Source organism: Macrobrachium rosenbergii, chromosome 52 (assembly GCF_040412425.1).
Source record: "Macrobrachium rosenbergii isolate ZJJX-2024 chromosome 52, ASM4041242v1, whole genome shotgun sequence".
Lineage (NCBI taxonomy): Eukaryota > Metazoa > Arthropoda > Malacostraca > Decapoda > Palaemonidae > Macrobrachium > Macrobrachium rosenbergii.
Window position 1 is genome coordinate 31,931,171 of NC_089792.1, and position 12,500 is coordinate 31,943,670.

General features: G+C 37.0%; 1 protein-coding gene across 2 annotated transcripts in view; it reads left to right on the plus strand.

Moving 5' to 3' along the window:
• Nucleotides 1-12,500, plus strand: part of LOC136833789 (uncharacterized) — a 336,866-nt gene that overhangs the window by 323,640 nt on the left and 726 nt on the right. The gene's annotated exons all lie outside the window — the stretch shown is intronic.

Sequence of the window (12,500 nt, forward strand, 5' to 3'; positions counted from 1 at the left end):
ATATATATATATATACATAATATATGTATGTATGTATGTTTGTGTGTGTGTATATGTTTATAATCAAAGCATACCACATGTCACGTGTCCTTGGGAGAGTATTTGAGCACAGTTTATGAAGCCTTCAGATGAGTTCCCTGTAAGGTCACTGTAATGGCATTACTCAAACTTTTCACTAGCTTGTAACAATAGCCTCAGCAAAGCATGTTAATATATTCACTTCATGAAAAACAGATCTAAAAAGTTTTGATATGAATAAAGTTTAACTCCAGAGGAAAACAATAGATCTAAGACTACCGCGTTCGTGCTTCTAACCCCTTAATTAGCAGTACTTCTTGTGCAGTAAACTCGTATAGCATCAACTTGCTTCCTACACTACTCATGTGCCTGTTGTGGAAATGATTGAGGAGAGTCATAGTAATATATCAGTTTTATTTCAAATGGAGTGTGGAGAGTGTCTAGTTTATATTGAAAAAGCAGCTGAACACGTAAAATGCAGTCTTCTGTTTATAAATTGTTTTTTTAGTTTTATACGTTTCCATTTGCTTTATCGTTTTCTGACATTTTTTCATACACTTTTATGTGAATTGCAAGTAAGGCTAAAGACTAGAAAATCCCTTTGAAAACAGAAAGGGATATCACTGGAGATTTTTCACAAAAACAGTGTTTTTGAATGTGACACACTTATGCATACTCAATGCTTACACAAATACACAACTGAGCAATAATGACCTATCTGTCTATTAATACTAATTTGATTAGTAACCTAATAATTAGTAGAGCGTAAAAACCATTACGCACACTGCACAACTCACTTCTATCTTGCTTGCGTTCACTCACTTCGTGGATATTAAGACCCTGCCATTTTATTGTTTCTTCCTTTTCATATCTCCGGCACTTCTGTCTTCCTTTCCTTCTTTCTTTCAACACTGCCTAATTATGGACCCGTTTAACTAACTTCTTGTCGTTTAATGTCTTTATGTGACCAAACCATTGTTAAAACACCGTGACCCATCTTTTAACCAATGCTAAGGTTTTAAGCCTGTTTCTGGGCACTCCTCATTTTTCACCTTTTTAATTCTTCTTACTTTACATGTGCTTCCATTTTTTTTTTTTTTTTATTGAACATTCACACTTCTCTTGCATTAAGGGGAGATGGCTTTCAAAGACATTCCTCTTCTATTCCAGATCATTTGGATATACCCTGCTATCTTCGTTACTTTTTTTTTATATGCCTCCTCTTTCATCAGACCAATAACCCTCACATTTCTGCCTAGATCTTCTACAAATCAACTGCTTTCAATCTTTCACCACCCTTAACGAGACGTTGCACTGCCGCGCTCAAACCACTCTTAACTCAAGCTACTGATGACTTTTGGGCTCCCCTAACCCAGCTTCTACCATCTAGACTCCTCTCATTGCATATCTGTCAGTTTTAACGTTATCTTTTTCTGAGTCCATATTCATCACTACATTGTCCAAGCAAACACCGCTCTTTCCTCCTGCCCATCCTCAAGTCATCTGTTTAACTTTCTCGGTTCAGATCTTGTTAAAACTTGGTTGGTTTGGAAGCAAAGATATCTTCATAATCAGTTGCCTTTTATTCACTGTAAGAATGTACAATAGAAGGTTTACATGACGACAGAATAAGCCAAAAATAAAGCATGGAGTAGGTAGGCTTTTTGGAGTTCCAACAATCTGTCAGGCACACACAAAAAGCAGTGTGCTATCAATACTATACAGCCAAATACTTTTAAAAAAGATAATACACAAATGAATGTCACTTCTCCTTTAAAGAAACTCAATAAAAATATTACAGACCTGCTAATTAGGCATAAAGGAAAATGCAATTTTGCAACATCACCATTCATGACAACATCTAGTTTTTATGACAACACTAGGCTTACAAAGAAAATGAAAAACATACTCAAGGTGGACTAAAATAAACTGAACGCCAGCAGATCTTACTACTCACCTTCCTCGGTTATGCTAAGTAATATTGTGTCCTCATAAGTCACACATCATCTTTGCTCCACACGGGATCAAATATTCTTCTCTCATTCCATTGAAACCTTTCCCTCATTCAATTGAACATATCTTACCTTGGCTAGCTACTCCACCATACTGCAGGATATGATTTGTAATCGTAGCAACTTCCCCGTGGCCTTCCATTTTGGAACATCGTAATTTCCATCCCTGCTTACTTAACAGCGTTTCTCCACGGGCATTCTCAACTTTACACTAAACGGGAGCGCATATTGTCACTAACATATGTCTTTATAATGGCCAATTGTATTGATGTGCACTTGAACGATCTGTCAACTTCAGGTAATCAAACTGCAGATTCTTTCCAAATTTCTTTCGCTAGACTATCTTTTAATCACTTTTACACCAAAAACGAATGACTGTAAACTTTCCGGATTCAGAATTTCAAGCTCAAAACCGAATTGCTGATTATTAGTGTTATAGTGTTCCAGGGGAGTGTATGTATATATATATATATATATATATATATATATATATATATATATATATATGTGTGTGTGTGTGTGTGTGTGTGTGTGTATGTATGTGTGTGTGTGTGTGTGTGGGTGGGTGTGGGTGTGCGTGTGCGTGCGCGTGTGTGTGGGTGTGGGTACTCATGTATGTATAATTTATGTGTTCTATAGGTATCATTTCCTTTTTATGCAGATCATCGTTCATTTACAAACGTCATATATTGCTTATCTTTAGCTAAATCTTTAACTTTCAGAAATATAAAATTGTAGAAAGTTTGTGAAATTTACTAGGAAACAATTATAACACCTAGATTAATATAACATTGCTGGAATTCTACCTAGTTAAATCTAGAAATGTTTCCATTACAAGAAATTGTAGATTTCTGTATTTAACGAGGTTCATAAACCTCCAGTGGCATATGTGTAGTCTAAAAGATTCCTTGATAATCATCATATACCATTCCTAACAAAACAACTACCATTTGGTCTGCTCGTGACCTATTGTTCTCATGTTGGTGTTAAATAAAATGTTTTTGTGTTGCAATTAATCATGATTTATCTTCAAATACAGAATTATTTTGCATAATTCATCATCTCACTAAATTCATACGGTAATTTCCTTTGATCGCCTCGTTACATATTGGTTAAAAGTTGTGTACCATACTTGAAATTAAAGTTTATGGGTGTAACGCAAAATGCAATAATTTATAAACGCATGGCACCGTAATTGATTTTGTATGTAGTATGTAGAAACTTTAGTTTATGATTATTTAGATATATACTTACTATTTATCAGCATAATACGGTTGATGTTTACTATCCGTTTCCAACCGTTCGAGCTTCGACCTTAGTGGGTCCTTGACAGTAGGTCAAAATTGACAGTGTGGATTACCAGTCTGAGTTCTGACAGTGAAGTTTCCCGAACCCGAGTTCGTGCGCACCAGCCTTTGAAATTCAGTTTGTGTTTGTGTTTTGATGTCCATTATCTGTCCCACACGATTCAGGTGATTATCATTTAATGTGTATTTGCTGCTAGACTATTAAAAAAAGTTCCCCCCTTTTTTAAAATCGTTGCTCCTAGAACAGTATAGTTGTCGTAAGTCAGTGGCACACATTAAACCTAGATTTTTCTGTACACTTAGTCTAGTCCGTATTTAGTTACAAGTCCCTGAATATTTATTGAGCCAGCAAATAAGTTATACCGTTAACCATATAAACTAATGATGGTTTTTTATGCTCTTGAAAAATTTGACATTCATTTCGGTCGGAACTAGCCTATGTGGTCAACATACTTTACAACCTCCCACCACCCTCGTCAAAGTCTCAACAGCAATAGGAGTTACACTGGGAACTAAGGTTTTTGTGCGTATGTGGAACCTAGTGAAATATAGGGATGAACTCTAGCTTAACCATCCTTAACCCCCAGACTTCACTTCCCAAACTTAGAGCGCCTTATGTTGAACAGTAGAGACGAGTGTTTCAGGGTATTCTGTGATTCAGTTTTAAAATCATACATTTCCTAAATACTTAGACTAATGACCTTTTTCAAAACTTGTGCACTTCTAGGCATTCCTACTTGAATAGTCATTCTAGCATTTTGATATCTGATTTCTTAAATACCAAGCATATTAATCTTAATATGCTTATAAAAGTAAAAAAAAAATAGTACCAGATAAAGCACAGATGTCAGTTAACCGTTGTGCACTCATAAAAATGAAGCTAATTCTACAAAGCTAACTCTACCTAGACCCGCCTAACAAAATATAAAAAACAACATACACATTGGGTTAGGCACAAAGTGGGTTTCAGAATGTTCTTCATTAGTTGAAATTACTGTAATTGTCATGGTTATGAAAGATAAGGAGGGGGGTGTGGACATCAGACTGAGTAGGACTTGAAGAGCCGTCATTTTTGTTAAGTTCTCGCTGTTCTGGGATAAGTTCATACAGCTGAGAGAAATTACAATAATTCCTTGAAAAGGAAACATGAAGGAATTAGTCAGCCTCATCTGTGGTGGACCAAGTTGGTATCGTCTGTCTTTGGACCAGGCTTGTCACCCATTCCACCACTACTAACATGACGGTAGACTGGTTACTAGTAGGTCCTAGGGAAAAGGCTGAACTGCTTCACCGAGCTTTAGAAGCTAAGCAATCATCTGAGGATGTCCCTCTCCCTGATGCTTGTCATCCTAAACCTCTTGGTACAACATTTACATTTCGCTATAGGGATGTTAAGAAACCTGTGGATAATCTTGACAGCGGGGGTTTAGAAGATCCTGATGGTTTCTTCCCATGTTTTTTAAAACAGTTTCTAGCATCTTGTCTCCCAAGATTAGTAGATTCTATAGATATTTATGTCAATGTAGTATCATTGTGGATGAGTGCAAGCTTAGTAATACAGTGCCTGTTCCAAAGAATGGTATATCTGCAGACTGCAGTGACTACAGGCCAATTTTTATTCTCCCTGTGCTCTCCAAGGTTGCTGAAAAACTCATTTTCAAGCCACTATAAAAGTATGTGGAATATAAAGGATTGTTATCTGATAGCCAGTATGTGTATAGGGACCAGCCAGGTAGTGGCAATGATCTTTTAGACTTGACATGCCATTTGCAAGAGAACCTTGATAGGGGTTTTGAGTGCAGTGTAATTCAGATTGATTTTAGTGCTGCTTTCAATTTAGTAAATGACAAGGCACTTATTTATAAACTTCAGAATCTTGGAGTGGGTGGATATGTTTTAGGATTACATAGAGATTGCCTTACAGTTAGGCAGCAACAAGTTGCTGTTGATGGGATAAACCAAGACCTATTGTGTGTGGAGTTCCACAGGGTAGTGTTCTTGGTCCACTGTTATTTTTAGTGTATACAAGGGATATGGTTGTTGGTTTGGAAAACAAGATTGTTCAGTATGCCCATGATGCAACACTTGTGGGTGTAGTAAAGTCTTCATTTATGAAAATGAAGCTGCCCTCAGCCTCAACCAGGACATGGACCGGATCAGCGAATGGTGTGGTTGGTGGGGTATGAGACAACTTCAGTAAAACAAAAACACCGTTGATTAGCAGATCTTGTACAGATTTTCCATCCCATCATCCCTTTCAGGTGGATGGGACTTTGCTAAATAAGTCTGAAGCTTTTAACTATTCAAGGTGTAACTTTTGACTCTCATCTTACTTTCGAGAAACCCTTGGTGAAAGTTTCAGCAAATGCCGCACGAAAGTCATGAATTGTTTGTAAGGCCTCATATTTTTATTACAGTGGTAAAATGAATGCAATTTGTTTTAGGTCATTTGTACTTCCTTTACTAGAATACTGTTCTCCGGTATAGATGTCTGCTTCTGCCAGAGATTTTTCTCTTGGGTAGAGTGGTTCATGATGGTAGGTTTTTGTTACCTAATATTAGCAGTTATGACTTGGACCATCGACGGATGGCCTCTTGTTTGTCACTTTTTCATAAGTTGTATTTCAACAAAGATCTTTCACATTCACAATTGATCCCTGATCCCCGTTTCTCGCCGAGAGCAACCAGATTCGCTGAACAGCAGCACCATTATGCAGTAAATGTGCCTCACTGTCGAATTTTTCAGTTTCAGAGGTCCTTCATTTCTCACACTGTTGGACTGTGAACAGCCTCCCAGAGGATGTCGTGCAGTTGGAACTTAAGAAGTTCAAGAGAGTGCAGTGCATTACCACCCTAATACTAGTCCCCTTGCATTTAATTACATTTTTATCTATTGATTAATTAATTAATTTATTTTTTCTTTTCTAATGAGTGAGATTTCTTCTTTCTGCATTTCCCTTTACCTCCTCTTACTACTCTTTAATGAACATGTTCTTTGGAAGCTGGAATTTCAAGTCAGTATTCCCTGTGGGCTTTGTTCCATATGAATAGGGTTCATCTTGTGAATAATAATAATAATAATAATAATAATAATAATAATAATAATAATAATAATAATAATAATAATAATAATAATAATAATGTGGCATTGTATATAACAAGAAGTTCCATAATTTTGGTGTCCTACCATTGTGTAGTAGTCATTGTCAGTTATTGTTAGAGCCATGAGTTTATATATTCCCCAAGAGCTTATATTGTGGTTGGTGAATGTTTAAACAATTGCAATAAGGACAAAGTAGAAAATCTTGGTTTTGTGTGGGGAAAAACAAGATTTAAAGATTAGAAGAGCAGTAGTTAAGTGGAATCAAGGTTAGGTATTATTTTGATAGATCAACTTTTCTCCTAACACATGAGCTGCATGTTTTTCCTAATGATTATCTTGTGTTTTATGAGTTTATGCCCATTATTGTTGATGAAAAGCATTAATCTTTACCAATATGTATACCTATACAAGGGTTTGTGCATGGGAAAAATAAAAATGAGTGGTGAATTGAGCCAAAAGAAATACTGTATCTGTTTAAAACACTTAAAGCAGCAAGTGAAAATGTTTCAAGAGTGTAATTGGTAAAAATAAAAAAAATGAACATGTGCCCATGGTAACAAGAGCAATGACTTCTCCTAACCTAACCTAAGACATTTGGTCTTATGTATCTGTGAAGTTTACCCCAGCTGGATCTACCTCTCTATGGATATAATAGCTAAGAGGTGTGGCAGTGGTATTTACAGAGTTTTATCCTTTTGTGACCTTTTCTAGCCTAAGTAAGGTGCTGGCTCCTACATGACAGTAAGGATGGCAAAACCTCACTGGACCCTCATAACTTCGGCCTACAACTTTTGCAGTGGTATTTACAGGCTTGTATCCTAACCTAACCTCTAAATTTACCAAATACTAGGACATTGGGTGGGTCATTTTGACTCCAATCCCCCCTTTAGCACATTGCATACCTTAAGTTTGGCAGCCAGAAGGCTACAGAAGTGCGATTATCTACTATCCCCTCCTGTGCTTTTCCGAAAATGTGATTATTGGAACGTTGGGAAACACATGATATCATTCAGAATCAGTAAATACTAACCACAAAAAACAATGGAAAATTATCATTCATGTTTGGACAATATAGGAAGTGTGAGTGTGTGTGTGCAAAATAAAGATGAGGATCATAGTGTTGGTAGGGAAGTAGACATTCTTTACAGTGAAATGGATGAGCTAGTTTTAGTACTGAATAGGCAAGTGTTCCAAAATGTTCAAGTGCTCTGGATTGTTGGTTTTAAATACAGAAAGGGATTAAAGTATTTACTCAGTTCTAAATTAGTCAGTGTTCCAAGACTGTCAATCTTTCATTGCAAAATTTCAATTCGTTTCCACTTCTGGGTTTGTTGAATATTGTATTTCTTTTGGATTTCTTAGTATTTATCGCACACTTTTCTTTGTTGCAATTATAGCATTGTGTATAGTGCAGGGAAAAAGAATCTTTAGGCACATTAATCTTGAATTTGATTTACAAAACCACTTGGAATCACAGTTTCCTATGAACAAAGAGTATTTCATACTTTGCTTCTCATGGTAAAAAGTTAATGCATCATAGGCAAATTATAGTCTGGCCACTTATAAAGACTTTTTATTTACAATTTGTCATTCGTTCATGTTTTTGAGGTTCAGGTGATTTAGAATTAAGAAAATTCACTAATGACTATATAATAAGGGTCTGTGCATAATGGCAGTCCATGATTATTTGCTTGGGACATCTTAGATAAACTATAGCACAACAAACTTTGTCAAAGAAATATATTCAGTGTTTTACCCTGCTACTGGTTAAGGTTAGCTCAGTGCTGTATATTCCAATATAAAGGAAGTTAAAAGTGTGGCACTCTATTATATTATGCCAAGGATATGTTCAAATATGTAGTCACTACTATTTGATGAGGCCTGCTTGATCATGATGCAGTAATTGTAAACCTGTCGCATCATTTAAGAATATTTTTATTTTTCAATATTTAGGTTAGAGGTGAAAATATTTACACAAATGATTCTGTTATTGGCTTATGGTTCTGTTATTCACTTAACCATAATAAAGAATTTGAGGATGAACTACATCCTGTTACTCTACTGCTTTGGGGAAAACTAGTTACACAAAAAATGGCACAGTTGGGGTAATTATAGTCGACATATGACAAGATCTTCCTCAGCTGTGTACCAGGCAAGTGGGTCGTTTACAGTGGTTGGTGTCGTCAACGGGGCTTTCTCCAGTTGGAACTTTTATTCAGCAAGTAGCAGACTTCCTTGTTTTTCTCTGCAGAGAGAAACGACTTTCCGTGTCTTCCATCAAGGGCTACAGAGATGCCTTGAGTGCAGTTCAGTGTGTGAGGACTGTTGATCTTTCTTCCTTGTGAGAAATCTCGATGCTTCTCAAGAGCTTTGAGTAGTCTTGTCCTCCAAAAGAACTTAGACCACCCAGTTGGGGCCTGACTTTGGTACTGGGCAGCCTCACCCGTGCTCCTTTTGAGCCTTTATGCCATGCGTCAGACGGGGAACTGACTCTCAAGACTGTTTTCTGTTGGCCCTGGCCTTTTTGAAACAAGTTAGTGAACTCCATGGCCTATCCTTTGATGTCAAACATACGAGGGGTTTGACGTCTGTAGCCTTCGTATTTGTCACGGAATTCGTGGCTAAGACCCAAAACCACTCTTCTCATGATGATAGATTTGAATCCTTTTCCATTCCGTCTCTTAATGACTTTGTTGACAATGATCCGCACGAATTGCTCCTTTGCCCTGTCAGAGCACTACGCTGCTATCAGAAAAGGATTCTTCATCTCAGACCAGGGTGCTGAAGACTTTTCCTTAGCATTGGCAGGAACAAGAAAGAAGTGTCCAAGAATACAATCTCCTTTTAGCTTCAGGAAACTGTCAGACAAGCTTATAGTTCGACTTTATGCCCCAGTCCTAAAGGCTGCCACTAACATTCAGTTATGCCTGCACATTCGGCCTGTGCAGGCAAAACTGAACCCACTAATTCAGTTATACCTACGCAGTTATTTGGCCTGTGCAGGCAAAACTGAGCCCACTAATGTTGTTTTGCCCACACAGGCATAACTGCACAGGTATAACTGAACGTTAGTGGGTTCAGTTTTGCCTGCACGGGCCAACTGTGCAGGCATAACTGCACAAGTATAACTGAGAGTTAGTGGCGGCCTTAACTCGTGCATGAAAGAGCACATGATGTTAGAGGGCTAGACCCTTCTTGGCATTCAGAAAGAACTTGTCTGTTCAAAGGATTTTGAAGGCTGGCACTTGGCTTCGTCAGACCACCCTCACTTCCTTTTATCTGTGGGACATTAATTACAGGTCCTTGGACACTTTTTCCTTGGGTCCGATGGTGGCTGCTCAACAGGTTGTGTAACTTATCCAGTTCCCCTAGCGGGACAGTTTGCATCTGACCTAAGATGATGGTATGCAAGCGAGAATAAATGAGATGACTGGTCTCTCCTTATCCTTTCTCTTCTTCTCTACCCGGCAGGCAATGAGAAATCATTCTATCATGTGCTGGATCTGGTTTGATATAGGTGAGGACTGCAGCCTTTTTGTTTGAGTTTTGCTTATTCCTACATGAATGTTAAAAATTTTGCAAAAGCAAGTTCCTCCTCTCTCTAGCAAGGGAAGGGAGGATTGATACAAACTATTGGTGGCCACGAAGGTATGTTGTCTACAGATATAGTTCTTTAACTTCCTTCTACATTGTTGCATTACATTGTTCGAAGGCCCATAAGTCTGGCTGATAAATTATCACTTATTTATCATATCAGAGGCTTCGGTTTCATTCCATAGGCATCTTTAAGCCAGGAAGAGTTGCCAAGCGTGCTGAACCTCCAGTCGGTTCCAGACTTTCTTTCCTCCCTCCGAAAGTGAGTCTATCCATTAGTTAAGACCCAGGTTTGTTCCCCCTGTGAACAAATGACAAAATTTTTTAATCAATTTGTATTTTTCATAGACAACAAACCTGCGGTCTTTACTTATACAGCCCACCTCTAGCCACCCCTCAATCAAGTTTCCTGGGCTGGAAGAAAATTGAGGCGTCATCGCCTCGATTCATACGCGATGGAGGTGACAGTTGCCACCTAGGCCTATCAGCCTACCTCTGCCACCAATTCCGTGTGTGTTTTCTTTTTAGCTGGCGCTAGAAGAACTATCCCCAAGTGTTTCTTGCCAAGAGTTGTAGGGAGTTCCACTCTTGCTGTCCAGATTTATTTATTGCCGGTGAGATCGTCTCACTTGAAAGTGGGACCACTGGTTGTCATAGGTCTCGCCATGGCGTGAGCGCCAGAGCCTTCTGCGTGGTGGTCGTTGCTTGTTGGCCTAGGAACGGGTCACCATTAGGGTTTGCGCAGGTGACTAACTTTTCCCTCACAAAGAGGGCTAATGGTTTGTGGAGTCATTCATTCATTTAATCATTCGTGAAGAAGTTCTATTTGGCTCTGGATGCCTTGGCCCCATCTTTGTTCTAATGATCTAATCTGTAACATTTTAAAGTCGGTGATTTTTTGTTAAAATGTTGTGAAATGTAAATTGAACATTATTCTGAGCTGTAGCAAAGGTAGCACGAATTTCTAATAATATACGGAAAGGTAATCCTAAATTCTCTGATAAATGCATTTGGGAAAACTTGAAAACTGAAACGGTAATGATCATAAAGATACAAACAACCAAGGTTAAATTCAAAAGCCTGGAAGCTAATATCATTTATTGCTTCATATTTGATGTAAAATAAATTTCCATTGAAAGTTACTTAATCAAATTTGCTTTTGAATGTTTTTTTAAAGGTGTTAAGAATACGTTTTGTATATAAGTTCGTATTACAGTTAACATGAAATTTACTTAAAAATGCAACAATGAAATTGGAGGCAAATAGCCCGTTAGCGCGTGTTTTATGCTAATTAAACGCCAATTACGTGTCGAATATAAAGTTTAGCTAAACGTTTATGCTAGAGCGGGACCTGAAATAGTCAATTTAGGATATAGTTGGCACCACTTATCGTAGGTATAACAACAATAAAATAGCGTAGGAAGTTTCGCTTGGTACTCCGCGTTTTCTGGAGAATATGCTAAGCTCACGGTTGATATTAATTTAAAGGTCTACTTTCTTCAAGTAAAGTTTCAGGTCTTATTTTTTCAGTGCAACTAATTTTGCCTTCGTATTTATTGAATCTTCCATGTAGTAGGACCGCGCCAGTTAAAGACCATTACTGCTGTTACGTTATTGCCGATGTGCAGCGTTTCTTCCCTTTGTCGCTGGTTTTTGTAAAGGTCTCCACCGTCTTTCACTTGAAGCATTCACGTCTTTTTATGGAATGTAAGTTCGTGTACCTTCTTGCAATTTCGAGATTCTTTGCTCGATCTTTTGGTTACACTACTGTCAGCGGGAAGTAGAGACAGTTTTGTGTTGATGTTTTTTTTATGAATTTATATAATTTATTCTAAACTTGGCTATTCATCGTTGCTCTGATTATGTTGAAATGTAAGTTGAAAAATACCTTAAACTGGCAGATTACACGTATTCTGTATATATACACACCAAATGTGTAAAGTACACTTGTGCTCACATTTATATATATATATATATATATATATATATATATATATATATATATATAATATATATATATATATATATATATATAATAATAATAAAGAAAGATTCATTACAAAAGTTTTTTATTTAAGTACCTGTAAATTGGGCGTCAGTCGAGGTTGCACTTAGGTTTTTGAGGGGCATGTCTTGTTCGCCCCAAAAGACTTGCTGAGACCTGAAATGAACTCCATTTGACGTCTCTTCCACTTAAAAAGGAAAGACATGGTATATATATATATATATATATATATATATATATATATATATTATATATATATATATATATTATATATTATATATATATATATATATATATATATATATATATATATATATATATATATATATATATATATATATATAGTGTGTATAGCATCTGTGAGCCCAGCATTGTTTGTACAGTTTCAAAGAAAACAAAGGAGCTTTCTTTGTAAGTATTATTCTTCCGCCGATCTACGTTAATTGTTCGAAATACTAGGT